This window comes from Herpailurus yagouaroundi, unplaced genomic scaffold (assembly GCF_014898765.1).
Source record: "Herpailurus yagouaroundi ecotype Mexico unplaced genomic scaffold, PumYag 29, whole genome shotgun sequence".
Lineage (NCBI taxonomy): Eukaryota > Metazoa > Chordata > Mammalia > Carnivora > Felidae > Herpailurus > Herpailurus yagouaroundi.
In genome coordinates this window covers 121,461,813-121,475,610 of record NW_024412377.1, presented here as the reverse complement: position 1 = coordinate 121,475,610, position 13,798 = coordinate 121,461,813, and the positions used below count along the sequence as shown (strand labels likewise).

The 13,798-nt window shown below is 43.5% G+C and overlaps 1 protein-coding gene across 4 annotated transcripts in view; it reads left to right on the top strand.

The window, feature by feature from the left end:
* The window catches only part of ARHGAP26 (Rho GTPase activating protein 26), a 427,067-nt gene that overhangs the window by 227,355 nt on the left and 185,914 nt on the right, over positions 1–13,798 (top strand). The window lies entirely within an intron of this gene.

Here is a 13,798-nt window from a genome sequence, read left to right as displayed (position 1 = left end):
AGTACGAACCAGTTCCTTCCAGGCTGCTTATAAGAGTGCAGAGGAAGTCCTGTCCCCTTGCCTCGAATTTGCTTTATAAAATCCACTTGAAGACAAATTCAAATATAGTGCAAACATGAATTCCAGTGATATCAAAAAAATCGGTGAAACGGGGCCTCTCCATGTGGACAAAAGGATGAGGTATTTCTGTGTGTGTGAGATCCCTTAAAGGACAGAGATTTTCCTTTCGTTCTTTCCAAAATACAGATTTTGACCAGCAGTTTTATATAAAATACTAAGTAATTTGTATTGTTTGCTATTGGTACATTAAGAGGCCTTTCAGGGAGGGAAAAAGGTTTTTCTTTTTTCTTCTTCCCTCAAGAATTGAATAAAAGAAAATATTTTCAAGGAAATAAGTGCTTCCCCCCCTCCCCACCCTAATCATCAGGTGGGATTATTTTAGTGTATTTGAAATCAAGCCTGGCTAACTTTTCTAAAGTAACAATGGCAGGGGTGCCTGGGTGGCTCAGTCAGTTGAGCATCCAACTCTTGATTTTAGCTCAGGTCATGATCCCAGAGTCCTGAGATCCAGCCCCACATCGGGCTCCGCGCTGAGCATGGAGCCTACTTAAGGTTTCCTCTCCTTCTGTCTCTGCCCCTCTCCTGCTCATGCGTGCATTCTCTGTCTCTCAAAATAAATGAATAAACATTTAAAAAAATAACATTAGCAAAAACCACAGACATAAAAATGAAAGAATATGGAAGGCCGTAGAGTAACTCACAGTAAGGGAGGAAGAACTAAAGAACCAGCTTTGAAAACATACCAGCTCTGGAGCCCCAGGAACCAGTAAAAAAGGGTCTTCTGAATAATAATTGCAGGTTGATGAAGGTCTAGACTGCTTTTAGTAGTCACCTCACTCTTCTGAAGATTCACATTCCCAGGAAGGATAACAACAGGTTGGTCTAGGTTGGGCAGATGAGGGGAAAACAACACACTGTCACTGACAGTTGTAAGAGTATTGCATAAGATGGGAGCAGGGTAGTTTGCTGGACGGAAATCAGGGAATCCACCATAACAGGAGAAGATAGATACCCAAGCAGACTAAAATAAAATAACATGCCTGTACGATGCCCCAAGCTGGGACACACTATTCTATAATAAAGGACCCAAGAACTGTGGGAGATGAGATGCATCTGAATGGAGACTACCACCCAGAAGGTTGCTTGTGACTCGTGATAAACCTCCTCTCTGCTTGAGATAAGGGCCTATAGATTTGAAAAATGACCCTGCTTCTTTTAGGGGGCATGCCATCTCATCATACCATTCTGTAAGACCTTTGGGGAATATGCATTGGAAGCCAATAGCCTTTGACCCAGTGATTTGTCTTAAGAAAATAGACTGGGGGGCAAAAATGTTTGTGCAAAAAAGTTTACTGGAGCATTGGTAATAATAATAAAGACGGGGAGATAATCAGATGTCTACTAGGAAGTTGATTAAAAATATCAAGGTACTATGTAGTCTTTAAAAACAAGAGCAATCTAAATATATTTGTGGAAATGGCTCCCACGGTTTATTGTTAATTGAGGTTTAAAAAAATCGGGTTACAGAGCAATGTTCTTAGTAAAGTAAATTGTTTGACTCATCTAGATGTATTGATAGAAAAAGTCTGGAAAGACATTTATCATGAAATTGTTTATTCGGAGAGAGGGTAGATTATTGGGAGGGACTGACCTGTTTTTTTGTTTGTTTGTTTGTTTGTTTTCCCTCCATGCTTTGCGTTGTCTGCAGTGAGCATATATTTAAAATCATGGCTGGTAATAGATAGCATTTATCCACCACTTAACTATGTTTAAGGATGTTTTATGCATATGAACTTAGTTAATACTTGAAACACTGTGTGAGATAGGTACCTTTGACCTACTTTGTATATTAGGAAATTGAGGCTAATAAAGTCAGGGGGCACCATTTAATCTGAATTCTGTGTAACCCCAGAGGCTCTACTGTTAACCACAAGGATATTCTGTCTCCTGAAGAAAAGAGCAATACAAGAAGTTCCATTTTGGAGAACACAGACCCTTGCAACAGTTTGCTCTTGGCATCCCATTATTCACAGAGTACAGAGAGCTGGCTGCCTGAAGTGTCTAATGATTTTTCAATTGCTTACCCTTTCATTTGGCAGGCTGGAGAGAAAAAAGATGGGGTAAAACATATTGGCCACTTTTCAGGAGTAGTTTGGATAGAAATGATTTTTTAAAGTATTATTGCAAAAGCTGTTCTGTTCACTGATGTCCAAGCTGGCACGACCAGAGTAGGGTTCTAGATTGATGCTTTCTCACCTCCTCTGGCCTTGGGACCCGTTTTTTACATCACATAATGCCTTAGCCTCCCCTCCTTTCTGATGTGGTTGTACTTTCCGTATCTGTGGATTGAAGTAATTTTCATTTTCACTCCATATCCACCCATAGGGTTCATCTGCCACAGGTGGCACTATTGTCCAGGGTCTGATGGTTCAGCAACTCCCTGTCTGTTTATACCACAGTCAAAAGTGTTCCAGAAGGTAGTCAGTCTGATAGGAATTTCAGAGTGTGACATTGCTCTTTTTGCCTTGAGTATCCAAATGTGAAATGGCTAACATTTTCCTTTCTAGAAAATGTTTTCATGGGAGTTTGAATGCCACCATTTTATCCCAGAGGCAGAATGTTTTGAAGGGCCAGGTAGCAAAAGGAAATTCCTCTGGGGACACTTCTGAATTTATTGCTTTCATCTTCAAGTTCCTCTCAGGGCATACAGTGCCTGTGGGGTGTTGGGGCCATAAATAATGCCTGTCTGCTGCTGGTACTTTCCAAATGGCCCAGTTGTCAGGGAGAGGATGGCAGCAGGTAAACAAACGCACATTTCTTCCCAGAGGCTTTTTCCTCTCTTCTTCTGTAATCTCCATTTGAATCTCAGGTGTAGAGGGTTGGAATTAATCCTTCTACCTGATTTGTGGCATGGGATCATCACAGGTTCCTTCCTTCCTTCCTTCCTTCCTTCCTTCCTTCCTTCCTTCCTCCCTTCCTTCCTTCCTCCCTCCCTCCCTCCCTCCCTCCCTCCCTCCCTCCCTTCCTCCCTCCCCCCTCCCTCCCTCCCTCCCTCCCCTTTGAATTCTCTTCCCAGCTGTTACTTCTTTCTTCCTCTGAAGACCACCATTCTAATGAGTACTTTAAAATTTTTTTTGTGTGTGTGAGCAACGTATATTTTTTCTACCTGTATTTTTCAGTTATATAAATTATGATATGTGTTGTTCTTTTTCTTTGCTTCCTCAGCATTGTGTTAGGAGCCATCTACATTCTCCTGCCTGCTTCTAGACTGTGGCTTCTGTCTGCTGCGCCCCCCCCCCCCCCCCGTGTGTAACACTGTGTATCTGTTTTTACAGAGCTGCACACTCCATCTCCTCATGCTTCCAGCTCCTCATGACCACCACTAACACCACAATGAACATCTTTGTACATCTTGTACATCTCCCTGTGGGAGAATTTTTTTTTGGAATATACCCATGCGGAGAATTGTTGGCCAGTCAAAGGGTGTGAATGTACTTAGTTTGAGGGAATATTTCTCCAGAGTGGTCAGTTCACAGTCCCATTACCCCTACACGAGGATTTCTTCTTTTCTGCCAACTCTTGCCATTATTCAGCTTTCTAATTTACTGTCACCCATGTAAATAGAAAATGATAGCTCATTATTGTTTTAATTTGGGTCTCTCTGATAATCAGTATGTTTGAACATCTCTTTGTATGCCTGTTGACTGGGTTTCCTCTTCTGTTTATTGCCTATTCATGTCCTTTGCTCATTTTTCTATTTAATTTGCATTTTTTTTCATGTTGATTGGTAAAGTTCTGTATTTTAGATACTCATCCCTTGTTGGTTGTAGACATTTTAAATACATTTTCCCATTTTGTCATCTGTGTATTAATATTATATGTGATAATCTTACTTGACTGTAAAGTCTTCTTAAGTATTGAAATGCATCTTTTTTTATGCCTTCTGGTTTATGATTTTCAAGTTGTGTTTTAAAGAAGGCCTTTCTACAGTGCTTAGGTGGCTCAGTCAGTTAATGATCCAACTCTTGATTTCAGCTCAGTTCATGATCTCATAGTTGTGAGATGCAGCCCTGCTTAGCACTGGGCATGGAGCCTGCTTAAGATTCTTTCTCTGTCTTCCTCTCCCCCTTCCTCTCTCTGTCGCTATCTCTCTGTCTCTCTCTCAAAAATAAATGAAAGGAAGAAAGCAGGCCTTTATGACCTATGTCACAAATATATGCACCTACATTTTGTTTTTTTGGCTTCATAATTCTTTCTTTCCCAATGAGGTTTCTTATCCACCTGATACCTATCATTGTATATAGTGTTTCATGAAGATCCAGTTTTATTTTTATCCACACGAAGACTCATTTTTCCCAAAAATGTCATTCTTTCTGGTTTTGACTTACAGTGCCGTCTTTATTGTATATTAGGCTTGCATATCTGAGCTCTGTCTCTGGTTCTTTATGTTCTTGGTCTGTTTGCTCGTGTGCCAATACCTCTGTGCTTTTCATATGATGTCTTTGAGGCAAGTCTTAATGTCTGGTACTCTACTTTTTTTTAAATTTTTTAATTTTTTAAGGTTTATTATTTTTGAGAGAGAAAGAGACACAGCATGAGTGGGGGAAGGGCAGAGAGTGAGAGGGAGACGCAGAATCTACAATAGCCTCCAGGCTCTGAGCTGTCAGGACAGAACCTGATGCGGGGCTTGAACTCACCAACTGTGAGATCATAACGTGAGCCGAAGTCAGACATTTAACCAACTGAGCCACCCAGGTGCCCTTGGTACTCTACTTCTTAAGATTTGACTTAGCTGCTTGTGGACCTCTGTCCTTCTGTGTAATTCTAACATAAGTTTGTAAGCTCTTCAAAACCTTAAAACTTTGCTTTAGAATTGCATTGAATTATATAGATTAATTCAGAGAAAACTGACACTTTTATAATCTTCGGTCATCTCACAAAACTTGGACTATCTTTCCCTTTATTCAGATCGCCTGTGCCCTTCATCAGAGTTTTAGTTTTCTGCCTAGAGGTCTTGGGTATTCTTGGTTAAGTTAATCCTTACAAGCTAAATTCAAAAATCAGTCTGCTATTTTTTGCCAATTCTATGGGCCTCTTACCGGGGATCCTGCTGCCATCAGGGGACCTTCCCTGGGTTTGTTCATAGATGTCAGGATTATACATCAGTGATGCTGAGTTTTTTCTTACCTGGTAGAGAAAGGAAGGGAAAAAAATACAAGTAAGGATACTAGAGAGGAAGGGAGAATGGTTTGTTATTCCATAAGCTGCTTTACCGATCACACGCCAGTGCCAGTTACCTAGGCAGCTGATACCTGTCATGGATTTGTCTCCTGTCTCATTGCAAAGAATAGGACTCTGCCCTGGGCAAGAACCCCTCCTCCCAGTCCACCCTGTCTGGCCCCTTGTGCCTCCTCAGTCTCCATGTCCTATTGCTTGCCCTCCTTTTGACTGCAGCTGTGAGATTTCTCACCAGAGGCTCTGTGAGAATTGGTTTATTCTCCTTTGAAATGAGCTCCAGTAGGTATCAAGAGAAGAAGCCGAGAAGTGGCCTATTCCCCTCCAAGGCTGCTGTTGTCCTGTAGTCCCAGCTGAGGGACAGTTAGAGCATGCAAGAGAGTAATGAGAGGGCAGGCTTTCCTAGTGTGGGTTGATGTCTTCGAAGTTAGAAGTTTTAAATAATAAATGTCGCTGCCTACTTAGTTCTGAAAAGATTAGCTTGTTTACAGAAATGCTACCCTCCCACTGCTTCTCCAGCTGTTTAAAGACTGAAGGCTGACAAACTGAGCCGCAGAGAGCTCAGTCTCCTAATCTTGACTTCACAGTGCCCCTTTACTTAATGTGAATATTAATTCAGATTCCATGGGTTAATCAGATTATTTCAAAGGAATATGCCCAGGGTGCCTCAGACATGCCTTCTTGTGCACTTCAGACTCAGCTCAACACTGGCCATCTGGCTTTTCAAGAGGATCTTGCCGTGGTTTATGGTGCTTCCCACTCTTGTTCCCTGTGTTCTGGTTTGCCCCTACCTGAACATTTCACTTGGTTTCCCAGCAGGAGTCCAGCATTCCTGGAGCACTTCACTGAATTAATAGCTCTTGGGAGTTTTTAAGTGCCTGTGGCTCTGGGCAGTGTGAGTGTGGAGGGGAAGGACACCCACAAGTAGAACATGTACCTTTGCCTTTAAGGAGTATATGGTCTGCTTTTGAGGTTGACAGCACACAGAGATGATAGCCAGATGGCCCAGTGCGTGTGTGGGTGAGTGTAATCGTCATGCTATCTGTAGATACACCTGCTGTGCAGACAGAATGCCCCGAGCCAGTTGGTTGGAGAGTGAGCTCAGAATGGGGTTCCATCTAGGCTAGCAAGATTTAAAAAATGGGAACTTCCTACCTTCCCTCCTCTTCCTCCAGGAGAAGGAAATAGAGCACTTCCTCTACTTCCACATCTCAGTCCCTTCTTTTCCTTCCAGTTTGTTGTTAATCTTTGACAGGAATCCTTTGTGTTTATAAAATGCTCAAGAAGTCACTGGAGTTTGTTATTTACACTGGGTCTTGTGTGTGTGTGGGTGGGGGGGGGAAGCAGTGATCGGAGAAAGAATGCAAAGTTGGAATTAGGATTCACTCATCTGTAGGGTGTAGACATTGAATCTCCTAAGCAGCTTGAAAAACAGTTATTTTTACTAACTATAAAAATCATATGAACTCATTGTAGAATGTGCAGGAAATACAGCATTTATTTTCAGAAATTCAATAGAAGTCATCTCTAATACTACCCCAGTGATATTTCCTTCTTGTCTTTTTTTCGTGATATCTTTCTTACATGGATTTTGTCAATGTTGACATGTATTTTGACTTACTTGGCATTACAATGAATATACTTTTGGCATCCCGCTTTAAAAAATTTACCAGCATTTTCCCACGTCATGAAAATTGTTTATGAATGCCATTTGCAGTGGTTGTTTAATATTCTGTCATAGGATTATATCCACATTTCTTGAACTATTTCCTGTCATTGGACTTGAATGTCCCTTCCAGATTTTTGCTCTTATGAGTAATATCAGCCTGAACACTCCTCTACATCAGTTTTTGCACATACCTCAGATAATTTCCTGTGGGTAGGCCCTGCCATGTGGATTGGAGAGAGCTGTTTTAGTGGAGGGCCACGTGAATCGTGTGGCTTAGCATGCTGGCACACTGGCTCCGGAACTGTGGGTCAGTGCAGGACATCTTTCAGCTTGCATTGCCTTTTATGTAAAAATGGGGGATAAATAACACCAACTGCCTCACGAAGTTGCCGTGACGATTGGAGTTTAGCAAAGTGTCTGGCATATTAAGAAATGCTTCATTACCGTTGGTTCTTATCTGTCTCATTATCTGGTCGTGCCAATTACTGTGTCGTGTGAGAGGGGGAAAGCTCCCTGGATGGGCAGAAGAGTTCGTGAGGGGAGCAGGGAGCGGAGGGTGGCAGCTAACGCCCCTGCTGTTGTCAGGCCTGGCGCCTTGTGGGTGTTAGTTCATTAAATGACTACATTTCTCGAAGTGGCATATGCATGCTACTCGTGGTATTTCTGATCGTTTTAGATAGTACCGGGTGCACATTTTAAATTCCCATTTGGATTTATGTGTTTATTTCCACATTTATTAGGGGGAAAACACATGAACATGTAAACCCTCAGGTTGTGTTAATGCTATTGCTTAGCAAACCAGGAGGCCTTTTCAGTAAAGAGTCAGATAGTAAATGTATTCAGTCTCGCAGTACTATGTAACTCTTGATATTGCAGTGTGAAACAGCCATAGACAACACGAAAACAAATGCATGCTTGCTAATGAAACTTGGTGTACAATCAGGTAGTGGTGTATTTGGCCCACATACTATAGGTTGGTCAACCCTTAGACTACTTTTTAAAAACCTACCCTGGTATTAAGCTACCTAAGATGGCATGAAGTTATGGCAGGCAGCATGAAAGCGGTACATCCATGGTGGGCATTAGTGGAAATGCTGTTCACAACGACCGAGTTTACAAATGAGCATTAGGCTTTAAGAATCCAGGTAGTATGGTCAAGAAGTAGTGGAGATGATGCTCAAACCAGAGTCGGCCTGATTGCCAAGGTCACGCCCCACCTTGCTCCACCTCTCGATACGCGTGACATCTTTCCTTTGTTACGCCATCTTGTCACTTTGTGGCAAACCCATTGGGGCCATAAGGCCTTCCATCATCAGCCCCACCTAACCTTCTCAGCTCTTTGCTCTTGAGGGGCCATCCCATATTCCTTCTCAGAGAGATGCCTCATCAGAATTATCAGTGGCTCCTCACATGCTGTGCATGATGCCCAGAGACCGTTAATGTGTGTCGGTGGCTCTGCAGCTTCCCAGGCACGGAAGCGTAACACAGCCTACTGCCCTTCTGCATGCATCAGACAACACAGCCAGTGCTGCTTGGGTTCCTGTTACGTACATTCATCATTCTTTCAAGGCCTCATTCAGATCACATTCCCTGATAGTGTCGTATCCAGTCTTTTCTTGTTCTGTGAGGGCAGGATTGAGGACCAGGAGAGGGGATGGGAAGGTGCCATTACCTTGCTCTGTATGCTTATTGCCCTACCTCTGATTTATACATTCCCTTCTTCTCTGTGCCTCCGTTTCCTGTCATTTGTAAAACAGGAAAAAGAAAAAAAAAAGAGTAAATTCCTCTTTTAAAAGAGGGATTTTTTTCTTTTTTTAATGTTTGTTTATTTTTGAGACAGAGAGCATGAATGGGGGAGGGTCAGAGAGAGGGAGACACAGAATCCAAAGCAGGCTCCAGGCTCCGAGCTGCCAGCACAGAGCTGGACGTGGGGCTTGAACTCACAGACCGTGAGACCGTGACCTGAGCTGAAGTCCGATGCTCAACCGACTGAGCCACCCAGGCACCCCAAAGGGGGATTTGCTCTTAAAGATGGTAGGGAACGACTTCATGGGATCCTATGGGTCCCTGTTTTTAAAAGATTTTAAAGCCTCAGACATTACTAAGTCCCACAGTCTGAGGAAAGCAGCAGAGGACAGAAAAGAGGATTTTCTTTTTCCTTTTGCTTCCAGTCACCTTCGGCCTTTTGCCGTTAGAACACGCACAGTTGAGAGGCAAGAGAAGGCAGCCACTGGTAACCAGAATCCCTGTGGGATCAGAGCCATCCAGTGGCTGCCAGGCCTCCACCGGTCAGTAGCTTATAAATAGAACATTTCCCTTTTTAAACCTGAGAAGGATGGGCTGCATTAATGGGCATGGTGGCCTGGCCTCCTGAGTCCTGGCCCACGAGGCAGTCAGCTGAGCACACCTTCCCCTCCAGCTTTCCATCCACGCCTTCCAGGCCAGGGCTGATAGGGGACAGGCGCTCATTCCCTCTCTCGCCTGAATTCCTTTCCAGCCTCCCACCCCCACCCCTTTTGGCCCTTGGCTTCCTCATTTCCCCTCCCTCCCGAGCCACAGGCAGGCAAGATGGTGTAATTCTAGCTCACCTAAGTGCTGACTTTCTCCAGCTTGCTTTCCATTATCACTTGTGTGTGCAACATAGTGGGTGTGGCCCACATAGAACTCAAAATTATATTTAGTTGAGCGGTAATACCCTAGCTGGAGAATGATCCAGACTGAGGAGCTGGGGGCTAGCAAGAGAGAAAGGACAAGGAGCAGCTTGTTTTCTCAGAGATTTTGTTGCCTGAGATCTCAGCTATTTTGTTTGGTGGGACCCCATCCCCCAAGGATATGACTGGCAATCGTGCTCCCCTGGCTGGCCTGGACTGTCAGAAGTCTTTCTGCTTGACTTAAATGACACTTAACAAACCATTCTCTCATCCTAGGCAGGTGTGAACCACCCCTTGGCATCCTAGTTTGGGCTTCAGCCAAGAACATCGAGCAGGTCCCTGGCTGCATCTTGAACTCCTAAAGCCCAGTGCACAGGGTTGTTGAGGCAGAGACTGAAAGATTTTCCTCAAGGTTCTCGATTAGTGTTTATTGGGCACACACATATTACTGGGCTATGTGCTCAGGGTTTGATGTACATTCTGTTCTTTGATCCTTACAAGAACTCTATGAGGTAGATAATATTATTGACCTGATGTAAAGATGAGAAAACCGAATCCTCATTTTTAGTGCATACTGATGGCCTGTCAAAGTCATCCCTTCCTACCCTGATGAGAGTATTCAGAGTGTGCAACTCACATTTGGCATGTAAGAATCAGCAGAGGCTACCAAGTCCTGTTGCCCACAGTGGGGATAGTGTTGACTGGTAGTTGGGAGTGTGGACTGTGCAGAATTATTAACCTACATGGGTTGTAATCCCAGCCTCACTACTTACTGCGTGTGTGACCTTGGAAAATTAGTTTCCGTGGGTCTCAGGGTTTTTTATCTGTAAGATGGGTATAACTTTATTACCTACATCATTGGTTTGTTGGAAGGATTGAGTGGGATTAGGATGGAATAGCAGTGCCTGGTAGTCTAAGCAGTCATTAAATGTCATTATCTGCTGTTGTTGTTATTAATAACATCATCATTACCCCAAACCAGAGGCTATTTATATAAAAGCATGACAGCCCACAATCTCTCTACATTTCCTCAGAGTGCTGTTATGGACATCATCTTATCTGATTTTCACAGCAACTGATCTGTACAGATGAGAAGGGTCCCAGAGGCCAAGTACACCCATCTCCCACAACCAGTTAGTGGTAACTCCAGCCACAAATGTTCAGCCTCTGATTATGAATGTCATCTCTAAGACAGGTAGAAGGTAAAGGCAGGAGAAGGGTGTAGGTGGGCAGGAGAAGTTAGTTCTTTGCTTGAAACCCTTCCTCTTTCAAAAAGGTGGTGATGATCTCTTTTGGTTGAGAAATCAGTGTGCAACTGCCTATGCATCAAGGCAGAAAGGAATTGATGCTTCTCCACTGTAATTCCTTCTCTGGTTGCCCAGATCACCGTGTAAGAGACCAGGTGGTCCTGATGAAGCCGGTTGGCCTTACCATGGTGTGCGTTAAGCATGGCTCTTGCACAGCTGCCGGACTGGGAATTTTAAGGAGACCGCAGATGTAGAAACCCACAAGGAAACAGAGTCCTGCAAAGCCAGTCTGCAGCCCTCATCTTGTGCCCTGTAAGAACCCAGACACTGCCACTTGGGCTGCAGTGTCTGGCTGAGAACTGGATTGCTCTTCACAGGTATCTTAGAGCCTCTCTTGACTCTGGCGGAGAGCTGGTAGGTTTATTTCAGGCCAGGCAGGGATTTCATCTCTTTCCTCCTACTTAGTTTGCTTTCTTTACTCTATGTCCCTCTTGGCTTATGTGTGTGTGTGTGAGTGTGTGTGTGTGTGTGTGTGTGTGTGTGTGTGTGTGTGTGTCCGTCCCCACAGAAACCATGAAAAAGAAGATAGGTGCCTTAGTACCTGGTAGGCTAGGGGGAAAGTTCCGATTGGCAGTGTTTGTGCTTAGGGGTCAGGGGATGAATGAGATCCCATTCAGTCATATTTGTACTGTGCATCATGCTGCAGGGCCCCTGAACTCTAGAAGGTACCAGTGTGTTCAGCCAGCTGCTCAGCATTTAAGGCTCCTGGAGTGTGGGGATTTCTCTACCTGTTGGTTTCTGGTGTCTCAGCTGGTGAAAATGTGGATCATATCTGTTGCTTCATCCAGAAAATATTTATTATATTTATTGATGCTACAGCAATGAACAAGGCAGATAAAGTCCCTGTTCTCAAGGAGTTCTAATGAGAGAAACTGACAGATGGCAAGTAAACAAAGGTATACATTCAGGTGCAGAGAGGGGCTAGGAAGAATTAAGAGCACAGAGATAGTGCCTAACTAGAGAAGAGAGAACTAGATACCTGGAGCAGAGAGGCCTCTCTGAAGAGGTGACATTTGAGCAGAAACTTGAACAAATGGACGGAGTGTGACATGTTAGGAGCCAGCAGAGGAACCAGCATGTGCAAGGGCCCTTGCAGTGGAGGGGGTAAACCAGCTCTGTTCAGGGATTATCGAGAAAGGCTGCAGTGACTGGATTGGAGGAAGCCAGATGGAGAGTGGCCAAGTAAGCTGGGACTAGACCGTGTGAAGCCATGGTCAGGAGGAAAGCTTGTGTTCTGAGTGTCATGAGAAGTCCCTGGAGAGTTGTGATCAGCCAAGTGACACATGAGCCAGTGTGTATTTTTAAAAGATGGCTCTAGGTGCTGGTAGAGAATAAACTGTGTGAGGCAAAAGGAGAAACAGTTGGGAGGCTTTTGTAGCTAGCCAGGCGAAAGACAATGGTTGCTTGGATCAAGGTATTAGCAGTGGGGATGATGAGAAGCAGTTAGGTTCTGGATGTGTTTTTAACTGATGACTGATGAGATTGGCTGATAGATTGGAGAGGGCAAAGCAAGGATCAAGGATGACTGCGTTGAAGTAGGACATCTTGCTGGTAGAATATGGTACCCTCCCATCCCATCCTTCCAGCCAGGTTGAATATAGTTGTCTGGTCAGGCACAAATTAAGACAGTTGTTCCCAAATGTGTTATTTTTCTATCATTGACTTCATGTTGTTGTTTTTTTAACATATATGTATACCACTAGTATTGTTACTATGTACCTACTAATTTTCTTAATTGAGTTCACCCTTTTTAACTTAAATTTATTTTATAAATAGAGTATGTCATGCTATGTGTAATAAAAAGGTAAATTTCTAATATTCATTGAAATAAGTACACAACTACAACTATTAGAAATATTTGTGAATCATTTGGAGTCATTTCATACACCAGTAGTAGCACAAACAGCATTATATTCTGAGATACATAGCACTGGTAAATGTCTGTTGTTAGATGGGGACTGTGGAACAGATGTTGATAGCTAATTAATTCCTAACAATCATTTCTGTTCATCTGTAGTGATAGTTTTTTTTTTTTTTTTTAAAGCTCATCTATTTTTGAGTGAGAGAGAGAGACAGAGCAAGCCGGGGAGGGGCAGAGAGAGAGAGAGAGAGAGAGGGAAAGAGAGATTCTGTGCTGTCAGCCCAGAGCCCAATGCGGAGCTCGATCTCACAGACCATGAGATCATGACCCAAGTTGAAACTAACAGTCAGACTTAATCAATTGAGCCACCCAGGTGCCCCTTTAGTGATACTAGTTTTAATTGCTTGGTATACAGTACAATACAGTACATCGTTGTCCCAAGTGTGCTTCTCAAGCCTGCTGGAGTACAGCCTGTGGGAGGGTGCCCACAAGCTCCCTGGCAACAAGCATGGTCCTGGTTCTCTGGTCCACTAGATTTGAGAGCTCCTGGAATAGAAAGGAAAGAATCCAGAAAACATGATCCCCAGCCCCCAGCCCTGACTGGTCATGTGAACTTGAGCAGAAGCAGACTGAGTTACAGTCCTGGTTCCATCACTCATTAATGCCAGAGCCTTACTAGAAGTTCCTCAACTTCGTCTGAGTCGAGATTTCCTGTCTACAAAATAGGGGTGTTGATGATGAGGATACGATGCATTTAAGTGCTTAGCCCAGAGCAGTGCAGTCTGTTCAGCAAGTCTTAGCTACTGCGGTCATTGTTACCACTTAACAGCGTGAGCCTGACTTGTCTCATCATAAAAACTTAACAGATACATTGGGAAAATCAATTAACCTATAATATATTAATATATTTTATAAACAGCCATGTGTCATCGTATAAGTTCATTGTACTCATTAGTGTGGAAACATCAAGAAGTTATTAGTGAGGACTGTAACAGTATTTGCCCATGTGATTATT